This window comes from Sorex fumeus, unplaced genomic scaffold, assembly GCF_029834395.1.
Source record: "Sorex fumeus unplaced genomic scaffold, SorFum_2.1 ptg000075l, whole genome shotgun sequence".
Classification (NCBI taxonomy): domain Eukaryota; kingdom Metazoa; phylum Chordata; class Mammalia; order Eulipotyphla; family Soricidae; genus Sorex; species Sorex fumeus.
In genome coordinates, this window is record NW_026606132.1 from 13,267,399 (window position 1) to 13,280,351 (window position 12,953).

Genomic DNA, 12,953 nt, shown 5'->3' on the forward strand with positions numbered 1-12,953 from the left:
AATAGGACTTTCCATAGGTTTGTATGGTTTATTTTCTGCCCACTATTAGAGCATGTTATTTTAAGATTACTTACTGCATTTGTTAATTCCCTTTTTTAGAAATTCTTGGATTTTAATTAATTTATTTCTGTATTATTTTGGTAAATGCTCAATTTTTTTTCAATCTTTCTTGTTTTCTATTTAATATATTTACATTGCAAAATTTTCTCTGCATGTGGGGCTGGAGCGATGTAGTACAGTGGGTAGGGTGTTTGCTTTGCACGTGGCTGACTTGGGTTCGATTCCCAGCATCCCATATGGTATCCCGAGCACTGCCAGGAGTAATTCTTGAGTGTAGAGCCAGGAGTGACTCCTGAGCATTGCCGGGTGTGATACAAAATGAAAAAATTTCTCTGCATGCATGTATGACCACCATAACTATACTCCATAGTTTTATGTAAGTTTGTTAAAAATCACTTCATCTATAGTTAGTTTTCTTTTTTTTTATAGGGGACACATGAAGTGATGCTGGGGGCCGTGCAGTACAGGAGATTGAACTCAGTGTCTTGGATTTGCTAGGCATGTTCTCTATCACTTAAGCCATATCCTGAACACTATTTTTCTTTCTAATCAAAGATTTCGAAGTGGTCAGGATTTATTTGTTCTGATTTTGTTTCTTTTCCTCTTTCTCTTATAATGTCTCATGAACTGAAAAATATATCTGTATAAGTTAAGCATTTTTGAATACTTTCCTTGTGTCCTGATGTAATACATTTTTATAAACACTTCACAAAACTTTTGAAGCAAATGCATTTTATTTTGGGTTGGGTACTTTATAATATAAATATCTCTATTAAATAAAACATGTTAATCACTATTTAGATTTCCCATTTCATTTGCTTTATCTAAATAATTTGTTGATAAATGTATGTAAATTCTTTCACTTTACTATTTCATCACAAACCAGGACTTCTAACCTTGTTTAAGATTTACATATTTGAAATTCTTAGTGCGTTCAATTTCGTGATTGTCTTATTGGTTTATATTAATTAACAATATAAAAATAACTTCTTTGAACCATTCATTGGTTTTTGCCTTGAAATTTGTTTCCATCCCTTCCTGATTTTTCTTAGCATTTGTCTGGTGTGTCTTTACCTATTATTATATTTTTTAGGGGGCGGGCTACACCTGACAGTCCCCAGGGACTGTTCCTGTCTCTGTGCTCAGGGGTCACTCCTAGAGGTACTCAGAGCACGAAATGTAGTGCTCGGATTTGAAATGGGGTCAGCCACATGCAATGTAGGTTCTTTAACCCCTGTACTATCTATCTGGTCTCAACCCATTTCAGCATTTTTAACTTTCCTGCATTTTAAATGTATCTTTGAAAAACAGCACACGATGAATGTTTGAGAGAAAGAGGGCATTTGGGGTCACACCCAGCTGTACACATGGCTTATTTCTGACTGTGCCCAGAGATAATTCCTGGTGGTTCTGGGGTACCAAATGCAGGGTGAAGTTTCAAACTGGGGTTGGCCATACAAGGTAAATACCTCAACCACAGTTCTGTGTCTCTGGCCTATGATGAAACATGTTTTTACATAAAAATGTGTTTTTTATTACATAGCTATAATTTGACCATAAGCATAACATAGTAATGTAACACAACATTTCATTGTCTGTTTAGAGAGAGCATATTTTATAGTTATAAAATTACAGTCACCGTATTCTCAAGGCACACAAATAAATTCATTACTCAAGACGGATTCAATGATACAATACTATTTGAATAATATAACCCCTTAAGAATACACACTTATTATTTCTAAAATAAATTTAGCGTTGATAGGGCTTATTTTAATGTTTGAAAATTGGGGAGAAGGGCAGATGAAACATTTTTACTCCATCTCAGAATGTCTCCCTTTTGATTCATAATTCAGATTTTACTACATAAATCTCAATATAAAATACATACAAAGTTTTGCTGTTTTCAGAGGGCACTCCCACAATTAAATTCTAAATGAACTCAATTGATCTACAGAAGTTATATTACTTTGCACAAAGTGACGTTACTACTATTTGAGGAATATAAGAATTAAAATATCTCCTCATAAAACCTACTTTAAGGCTAATAGATTACTAAACTTGTACATCTTAGGTATTGTCACCATAGCATATATTAAAATATAGATGTTTGTTCTGATTTATTTTTTACAAGAAGAAAAATAACCATTACCAACAATAACCAATGTCAAAAAAATTGCCATTACCAGATGTGCCAACATGGAAACAAAATAAAATGGAGTGCATAATTCAAGTCATATTTGGAAGTAAAGAATTAATGTTACTGATATAAATACAATTCATATAACTGGCCAGAAATACTTTTGTAAAAGACATGTCTCATCTATTACACATTTTTATTAAGGCACACTGATTTACGAAGTTATTTTTAGTAGTTTCAGGAATATATTGTTCCAAGTCCAATTCCACCATCAGTGCTAACTTCCCTTCACCAAGGTCCGTAGGTTCCCACCTCCCCACCAATCTGCTTTCTTGACAAGCACATTTGTAGTTTGGTTACTCTAGTTTGGTTTCCCTGCTTATAAGTGTTGTAGGTTTTGTAGTTTAGATATTTACCTATGCCACACTCTACACCACTGATATATTTTTTAATTTATACAACTTTATTATTTTTATCTCTTTTCTCTCTTTCTGCTTGGTTTTTAAACAATTATGTCCTCCTATTTCCCGTTGTGATTGTGTTAAAAATTCACTTCTATCTTAATTGCAGTTTCACTAGTGTGTATATGTATACACATATATAACTTTTTTTTTGTTTGTTTTGTTTTTTTCCCTTTATTGTATTTTATTTTTTTTTAAAGTTGTAGATTTACAATTTTTTGTGCTTTGGTTTCAATTATACAATGATCAGATACCCATCCCTCCACCAGTGCCCATTTTCCACCACCATGGATAATATCCCTCCCACCCCCATCCCCCCATCCCCCCTGTCTCACATATATAACTTTTTAATACTTTCAAATTGATACCACATTTTTTTTCTTTTTGGATAACACCCAGCGATGCACAGGGGTTACTCCTGGCTTTGCACTCAGGAATTACTCCTGGCGGTGCTCAGGGGACCATATGGAACCCTGGGAATCGAACCAGGGTTGGCCGCATGCAAGGCAAATGTCCTATCCACTATACTATTGCTCCAGCACCTCAAATTGATACAGCTTTTAAAGTTAAAATATAGTACTTTTGTACTAAAAATGAAGCCAGAGATATACTTCAAAATATGTTCAGTACATCCCATTCTCCTCCAGTGTCAGTTTCTTGCTCTGTTTCTCATCATCTAGATTTGAGAGCCTCCTTCCAATCTTTCAATTCCTCACTACCCACTACAGTCTGTTTATTAATACCAGAGCATCTACTTAAAATATGTTTTCTCTACATATTATTCAATTCCTCATTAAACACTGACTTCTACACTTAACACTCGAGTCCTCTATGCCCTTACCTATATAACTATTCCTATTCTCCCATGGACTACCTACTCTAATAAGTCTGTTTTTTTTCCATGAGTGCTCATGCACTCAGGAATTACTCCTGGCAGTGCTCAGGGGACCATATGGGATGCTGGGAATCGAACCTGGGTTGGCTGCATGCAAGGCCATTGCCCTACCCGCTGTGCTATTGCTCTAGCACCTAAGTCTGGTTTCTTAACTTCTTAATAAACCAGTATTTGCTCCTTCCTTTACCCTCATTATTCTTGTGTTTCACTCTATCCCCACATTTCTTCAGAGTCCTATCCAACAACAAACATTCTAGGTATCTGCTGTAGCAGATAAATTATTCTTTTGCAGTCATTGTCTTTCATTGAGCAGATGTGTATCTTCAGTGAGCAGAAACATTTAAGGCCTAAAGCTTTTCTTGGGTACCTAGAATCCCTGGGAACATATAAATGTCTACATAGAGTGAAGTCCTGGAATATCTAAACTCACTTCTGCATTGTACTTTTTTATATGTAGGTCTCATCATTATTCAGAAGGAACCAAATATTTGTTCCCCCATTTTGTATCCTCCATTTTGTATCAAATTCATCATCAAAAAGGTCCTGTGTTCATCAGAAATTTGAAAAAGGAGTATTTGCTCCTGTAATATCTGCTGCCAATTTCCGTGTAGCCAAAGAAGTAAAAAAAAATCTGATTTAAAACCCGGATTCAGATGGTGTTGATACAGAATTTATCGCAGGATTGCAAATCATATATGCATTTTATACGAATTGCTTTGGCTCGCATTTTGGTCCCTTTGAGCAGCATCACGGACTTTGACCTTCCTAGACTTCTTTGGTTCTAGGGGACCATTGTGGGAGATTGTCCCCTAAACAAAACCCAACCTCAAAGTCAGGAATTTCCTTTGGGTAAAACAGCATAGGTTTTCAAATATATACAGGCAGCATAAATGTGCCTAGAAAAGAACAGAACAGATTGCAGGGCAAGCAAAAATATTCTCAGGAAAGAATAGAAAAAATCAGTTTCGGGTCTTCTTGATGTAGAGGGCAACATAGATACAAATAGAATAGGAAGATGTTGCATTTTTGCTCTGTACTTTAGTGTATCTACTGATTGGCTATGTGAAATAACCCACTCTCTGCTCTCCATGAATGGTTTTTTGTGTGTGTGCTTTTTGGGTCACACCCAGCGATGCATAGGGGTTACTCCTGGATTTACACTCAGGAATTACTCCTGGCGGTGCTCAGGGGACCATATGGGATGCTGGGAATCAAACCCGGGTCGGCCATATGCAAGGCAAAGGCCCTACCCGCTGTGCTATCGCTCCAGCCCCTCTCCATGAATGTTGATGTGCTTACTAACTGTTCTTAATGTTTCTGTCAACTTAAACAATGGCTCATGGGCTGGAAATCAAGATGTGGGAGTGATATTGAATAAGTGGCAATAAGCCTGTGCACTCACATGCTCACATATGGCTGCCCAGGAGACCTTACAGCTTGGGCAGTCTGTATGTATTTGTCTCATTCTTTGTGAGTAACTGCTGTTGGACAGATGTTGAAGGTTCTAGTTTGATAGGCTTAAGTACTTTTTTTTCTGTTTTGGGTCACAACAAGGGATGCTCAGGGGTTACTCCTGGCTCTACATTCAGGAATTATTCCTACTTCGGGGACCATATGGGATGCTGGGGATTAGAACTCAGGTTGGACGCATGCAGGGCAAATGCCCTACCTGCTGTACTATCGCTCCGGTCCCCAAATTACTTTTTTCACCATCACGGTCCTCCCGTTGTTCATCGATTTGCTTGAGCGGGCCCAGTAATGTCTCCATCGTGAGACTTGTTGTTACTGTGTCTGGCATATCGAATACGTCACGGGGAACTTGCCGGGCTCTGCCGTGTGGGCGAGATACTCTCGGTAGCTTGCCGGGCTCTCCGAGAGGGGCGGAGGAATCGAACTCGGATCGGCCATGTTGGCTGCATGCAAGGCAAACGCCTTACCCACTGTGCTATCACTCCAGCCCAAATTACTTTTTTAAGTTAAATTTTTTTTTGTTTTTTGGTCATAATAGAGTTGCTTACAGTGTTCCAATAATTCCACCTCAGTGCCGATTTCCCTCCACAAATGTCCCCAGATCCCTTCCCACCCCACCCCTCACTTTGTCCCCTTCGCAGGCAAATATAACAAACATATTGCATATTGCTTGCTCCAACAAAACTTAAAGGATTGGCAAATGGAATTATCAGACAATAAATCAGTGAAAGTCAGTTTGTGATGATTGATTGATAAGTGATTTTAACCAATATAGAAAACATACTAATTTATTGTGGAAAACGTATAAAATTCCTTAGCAAGCTTTTATGTTTACTTAAAGGAGCAAACATAAGCATAACTTTATTTATTTATTTGCTTATTTATTTAATCACCATAAGATACACAGATACGAAGCTGTTCATGGTTATGTGCCAATCATTCAATGTTCCAACATCCAGCCCTTCACCAGTGTACATTTTCAATTACCAATGTCCCCAATTTCCCCCTCACTGTCCCCCACCCCAGTCTGCCCCTATGGCAGGCACTTTTTGTCCTTAGCTCTATTTTTGCTCCATTTTGGCATTATGGTTTTCAAAACAGACACAGAGAGATTATCAAAATATACCTTCATTGATCTAGTAAAGAACGATAATATGTATTATCAGTGAGTGCAATACTCTATGTCACATATTGGAAAAGTTTATTCTGTCCTTTAGAGAAACTCTTTTAATGCTTCTTGCAAAACTTGTTTCAATGCTTTGAATTTCCTAAACTATTGCCTGTACAATGAAGCTATGTACTGTTCCTTCAAATCTGAGTGATAATCTAGTTGGAAAGAGTATTCATGGTGAGGTGTTCAATTCATTGAGTTTTTGTGCTAGATCCCGCCACAATCTGGCTTGCAGAGTTTCATTTGATGGGTCTGTTGTACATCTTATGGATTTTCTTTTGTACATAAGTTATTTTTATTGATATTGTTGCATTCACTATCCTCTCTCTACCTTTGGACTTTCGTCACTTTGAGTATAGTGTGTATTGGAGTTTTCCTCGTTAAGTCTACTTTTGTTGGGAACCCTTTGACCTCTTGGATCTCAAAGCTTATAGTTCTCCACTATGGAAAATTCTTATTGATAATTTCTTTCTTATTTATTTGTTATTGAACCACAGTGAGAAACACAGTTACAAAGTTGTCCATGACTGTGTTTCAGTCATAGATTTCAACACCCATCCTTTCTTCAGAGTACATTTCCCACCACCAATGTCCCCAATATCCCTCTATCCCCCTGCACCTGACTCTATGACAAGCATTTCTCTACCCTCCCCTCCCCTCTCCTCCCCTTCCCTTTCCTCCCCTTCCCTCCCCTCCCCTTCCCACTCCCCCCTCTCCTGCCCTCCCCGTCTCCTCTCCTCTCCTCTCCTCTCCTCTCCTCTCCTCTCCTCTCCTCTCCTCTCCTCTCCTCTCCTCTCCTCTCCTCTCCTCTCCTCTCCTCTCCTCTCCTCTCCCCTCCCCTCCCCTCCCCTCCCCTCCCCTCCCCTCCCCTCCCCTCCCTTCTTTTCCCTTCTCCTCCTCTCTTCCCCCCTCCTCTCCCCTTCCCTTCCCTTCCCTTCCCTTCCCTTCCCTTCCCTTCCCTTCCCTTCCCTTCCCTTCCCTTCCCTTCCCTTCCCTTCCCTTCCCTTCCCTTCCCTTCCCTTCCCTTTTCTCTTTCTCTATCTCTCTCTCCCTTCCTCCTTCTCCCTCTTTTTCCTTTTGGGCATTATATGGTTTGCAAACAGATACCGAAAGGTTGTCGTTTATATCCCTTTACCTACTTTCAACAGTCAGTTCTTGACCAGAGAAATAATTTTAATTATTATTGTCATACTGGTCCCTTCTCTATCCTAACGGCCCTTCACCCTCCCCCCAACACACACACACACACACACACACACTTGTATCAAACTTCCAAAAGTGGACGAGTCCTCCTTGCTCCTGTTTTCCCATGACCTTGGATATTAGTCTCACACTATTTTTTATATCCCACAAATGATTACAGTTATTTTATATACCTCTCTCTCTTTCTGACTCATTTCACACTCAGCATGATTCTCTCCATGTCCATCCATTTATAAGCAAATATTTTTTTTAACATTCAAAATGTCACATACCAGTTGAGCATGATTTTACACTGTTCCTGTTGTTACAACTCACATACTTGTAAGTGTCCTTCTTTCCCTATCCAAGGCCTATTATAAAATAAACTACTTTCTAGGCACCCTAGAAGGTTTTAGTGAAAATTTGAAATACTAAACTTATGGTATTGTGTGGTGGTGAAGAGGTTATCAAATGGGCTATTACTCCACTTCATGAAATACAAAAAGAATTCTTTTTGGGAAGAAAAGCCAAAAGTTCATGTGATTTATTTTAAGGAACTGTTGCTTTTCATCTGGCTTAATGAGGGCTTCAAATTCAATTTTTCACTTCTAATTTCATGCTTAAATTTCTTAACGTTTTCTACTGACTTTATTATGCCATGATGTTTTTTGAAACTACTGTAGGTGTTCAAATGAGAACATTGTTTTCCTCACTCTCAATTTAGCAGCCTCCAATATTCCTATATCATATTATATTTTGTTTAAATTACTATAAATTAAATTATGCCATTTATATATAATGGAAAAGTATTCAACTATGAGAAAAGATATTTCAGTTTTCTGAAGCTTAGATGGAATTGGAGGGTGTTATGCTAAGTGAAGTGAGTCATAAAGTAAAAGATAAATACCAGATAATCTTTCTCATAGGCAGAAAATAAAGTAAAAAAGGATTAAACAATCACCATTGATACATGATCAATAGAATTGGGAACTAATAGAAGACGAGGGGGTAGGAGAAAGGACTATAAAATAATGGCAGAGCAATCTTGAACACTGATTGGGAGATTGTTGTAATACTCTGCAAACATAAAATAATAATAACCTTAACACTGTTGTAAACTATGATACCTCAAAACTATATAACAGAATGAACAAAAAAAAAGTCCACAAAGTATAATGTACAGAACCCGAGAATCTTCATCAGTATTTCTCAAAATCTAATTAAATTGCTTCTCGGCCTTTTGGCTAAGATCAAGTGTAGTGAATTAAATTGCAAAAAAAATTTTTTTCATCCCTCTTCAGGGGACTTCAAAGTGATAAGGCGGAAGTAGATCAACTAGATTTCAGGCAGTTGCTTTAAAATTGTCAACATTGTTTTATTTTTTATGGGAACAATTGTTTGTTTGTTTTTATTGCAGGTAGTTTTAGTGCTGGCTCTACTTAAGGACTGTTCGATAAATATATATTAATTACTTTTGTGTTGTACTTGTATCTTTACACATAGAAATGAAGAATACTAAAAATGTAGCCAATTTCAAGAGAAGTAAATTTTTTTGTTTTGGGGCCTCACCCAGCTGTGCTCAGCGCTTCTGGCTCTGCACTCATGGATCACTCCTGATGGACATGGGGAACCAGGGAATCGAAGCTAGGTAGGCCATACTCAAGGCAAGTATCCTATGCTTTCTCTGTACTATCTCTCCAGCTTGCAAATTTTTTATGAGAAAGTCTGGGGAAACATTTTCTGCACATCTGTATAAATTATACCTTGGTTTGTCTATCATATGTGTCAACATATAAAACACAGAAAACCACAATTGCAAACCTCAATTGCAATTTTATATGCAAGTCATGTCTGTTTACCTTACTTTCCCCCACAACCCCAGATAGTGACATTATTTACATGTCTTTACCTTATAAAGATAAGATAATAAGAAATGCTTAAAATTTTAGTGCAAGGGTCAAAGAGACAGTAACAAAAACAATAACTAGCACAGTGGTAGGGCGTTTGCCTTGCACGCAGCCAACATGGCCAACCCGAGTTCGATTCCTCCGCCCCTCTCGGAGAGCCTGGCAAGCTACCGAGAGTATTTGATATGCCAAACACAGTAACAACAAAGTCTCCAATAGAGACGTTACTGGGCCCGCTCGAGCAAATCAATGATCAACGGGAGGGCCTTTACTTTACTTTACTTTACATGATGATGAGAATAGCTATAGAATACAGAGTGCAATAAAAATGTATAATAAAGATTACAATTAAGAGGAATAAAACAAGATAAAGCAATAAAGATTTAATTATCTATAAAAATAAGTGCATAAATTTGGTCAATTTAAAGTTAAAGAATGAAAGGATTAATTACATTTAATCTAATGTTAGGCAGTTAACAAGGTATTTTCTTGACAATAGTGTATGGAATGAAATAGTTCAAAATCCTGAGAATGAAGGGAATGAGAAATATTTCATGCAAATGGAAACCATAACAGAGTATAGGTGATTATATTTATGGACTTTAAACTGTCTCTGGCGACGAAAAAGGTCATGATGTAATGATAAAGGTAAAGGTAAAGGCCCTCCCGTTGATCGTCGATTTGCTCGAGCGGGCCCAGTAACGTCTCCATTGGAGACTTTGTTGTTACTGTGTTTGGCATATCGAGTACTCTCGGTAGCTTGCCGGGCTCTCCGAGAGGGGCGGAGGAATCGAACTCGGGTCGCTGGAGCGATAGCACAGCGGGTAGGGCGTCTGCCTTGCACGCAGCCAACATGGCCAACCCAAGTTCGATTCCTCCGCCCCTCTTGGAGAGCCCGGCAAGCTACCGAGAGTATTCGATATGCCAGACACAGTAACAACAAAGTCTCCAAAGGAGACGTTACTGGGCCCGCTCGAGCAAATGATGTAATGATAAAAGGATAAATTCAATAGTTGGATATAACAATTATATATGGACCCAGATAACCAAAATATATAAAATATTGGCCACTATGAAGGCAGAAACTGGTGACGATAATAATAGCTTCCTATGGTCAATATCCAATTTAAAACAATAGCTAGGAAACCCAGACATAAAACTAATAAACAGATAACTTGAGCAACATTACAGACAAAACGAACTTAACTCATATATACAGAACTTTCTCACAACAGAAAAATGCACATTGTTCTCAAATATGCACAAAAATGATCTAGAATAATGTTAGGGCAGAAAAACATGTCTTATAAGAAAGCTGAATTATTATAATAATACACCGATATGGCTCTAGATGTCATTATCAATAAAATGAGGAAACTCTCAGTTTGCTTAAATTAAACAGCACATTCATTAATAAACAAACACTACATCAAAAAGCGAATTACAATATAATTTTAAATAGTATCTCAAGACAAATGAAAATGAAAATGAAAATGCATCATATACACCTATGGGAAGTACTACTAAGGGGAAGTTTACAATAATCAGTGCCTACATTTAGAAAGTAAAATGTCATACACAACCTAGATTCATAGCTTGAGAATCAGAAAAATCCAAATGAAAGCCAACATTAGTATGAAGGGAGTAGTAAGTATTGGAGCCCAAATCAATGCAGAACAGCAAAAACAAAGACAACAGGCACATAAATGGATGGATTACTAGAAACATACTGCCCAAACTACCAAAGTGCAGGTTTGTCGTTGCTGACTTGGTGTCATCTCTCTCCTTTTCTCTCTAGCCCCTTGGCTTAGTGGTTTCACATTCTCCACCTTCTGATTAGCCTGGGCAAGTGGAGAGTGGAGGTGCTTTGTTTTGCGTCTTTGGGCTGTCTTTTTGAGGGCAGAACACTTCACCTGACCACAAGAAATGCTCCCAACCAGAAATGCTATTTCAATCTTAAAAAATTAACAACAAAAGAATACAGGTAGAACTAATAAATGAGACCAAAGACAGTACAAGGGCTTAGGCACTTGTCTTGCACAAGGCCAACTAGGGTTTCTTCCCCGGCACAGCATATGGGTCCTCTGAGCACTGCCTTGAGAGGTTCCCTAGCAAGAGACAGAAGTCAGTCCAGACCACAGCCTGGTGTGACCCCAAAACAATAAATTGAAACCAATAAATATTTCAATTATTTGTAGATTACAGAACCAAAACAAGCTCTGTCATTTTGTGTCTAGTACAGTTCTAAAAAAGTAGTTATTAAGACACATCCCATTCACAATAGCAGCAAAGAAATAAAATAGGAACAAAATTTTTTAGTGCCAGAGATTGAACCATGGGTCTCCTACATGTAAGCAAAATGATCTACTACTAAGCTATATTGCTGGCCTCTAGTTAGGCATAACCTTAATATAAGAAGAGAAAGACTTGTATGATGAAATTATATAACATTGAAGGAAGTTAATAAAGAAATAGATAAATGGAAATGCCCTTTAGTGGATTTAAGGAATTCATAATGTGTTCAAATGATTATACTGTCTGGTGTGGCATAGAGGCTTAACATAGTTTTTATTAAATTATTCTGGCACTATTTATAGAAATTTAAAAATTAAAATTAAAATGAGAACAATACAGTTCCTAAATGCTAAAATCAATCTTTAACAAAAACAAAACAACAACAACAACAGATAAACAGCAATGAATATGGCATATTACTTTGAAATTAAGAAGTGTTACTTCCGGCTTTGTTCCTTATGATTTTGTTCTTTCATATACACAATGGACTATTTCTTGGCCATAAAAAAGATAAAATCATGCAATCTGCTGCTTTATGGATTAACTTCATGCTGAGTGAAGTTAATCAGAGGGAAAGAGAACAACACAGAATGGCCTCTCATATTTGGAACATAAGAAAATGTAATGGTGGAATAATGAATGCCCACACGCAATGGGAACAAAGAACATGAGACCTGGTCTTCAGTAGGAAACATGCCACTTGGGAGTAGGAGGATAGGACAGAGAGGGAGCAACCACTCTGGTGGAGGAAAGCATTCAGCCTGGAGAAGGAGGTGGTGCTGAAAGGTGGTAATGTTATGCATGGAACACTCTCAGTGACAACACTGTAATCCACAGTGCAAAAAATTACTTAAAAAAGTGCCTCTCAAAGAGCAGACTTGTGGGTGGGAGGCAAATGGGGAGGGTCATTGGAGGAGAGAAATGGGCACTGGTAAAGAGATCAGTGTTAAAATATTGCATGCCTGAAACTCAATCATGAATAACTTTCTAATTTCATGGTAAATAAATAAAATAAAAATTTGAAAACTAATATGCCAAAACTACAATAATCAAAATAGTATGATACTGTACATGGACTACAGTGGAGAGTTCAAAAATAAAACCCCAGACTTATAGTCAACTGACTGTTAGTGAAGGTGAAAACAACACAAAATATGGAAATTATGTTCTTTAATAAATGGTATTGTAGAAAATGCATATTCACATTCAGAAAATCAGTTTGAGCCCCTCACAGAATACAAAAATTAGTTTAAAATGGTTTAAAGAGTTAAATGTATTATTTGAACCATAAAAACCATTAAAAATAGAAAAAATCTTCTTGATATATTTCTGGGAAACAATATTTTGGTTATGATGCCAACAAAAGCAAATT

General features: G+C 37.5%; 1 protein-coding gene and 1 pseudogene across 3 annotated transcripts in view; both read left to right on the forward strand.

The window, feature by feature from the left end:
* LOC130038444 (melanoma-associated antigen 10-like) overlaps positions 1–12,953 on the forward strand; it is a 205,757-nt gene that overhangs the window by 78,153 nt on the left and 114,651 nt on the right. Inside the window, exon 6 of one of the 3 annotated variants that reach the window (XR_008794681.1) lies at positions 472–1,061. The exons of the other annotated variants lie outside the window; for them this stretch is intronic. The gene's annotated coding sequence lies outside the window, so the exon portion shown is untranslated. Of the gene's footprint in view, positions 1–471; positions 1,062–12,953 lie in introns of those variants that run through there. 3 annotated transcript variants of the gene reach the window in all.
* On the forward strand, positions 8,604–8,782 carry LOC130038468 (uncharacterized; annotated as a pseudogene).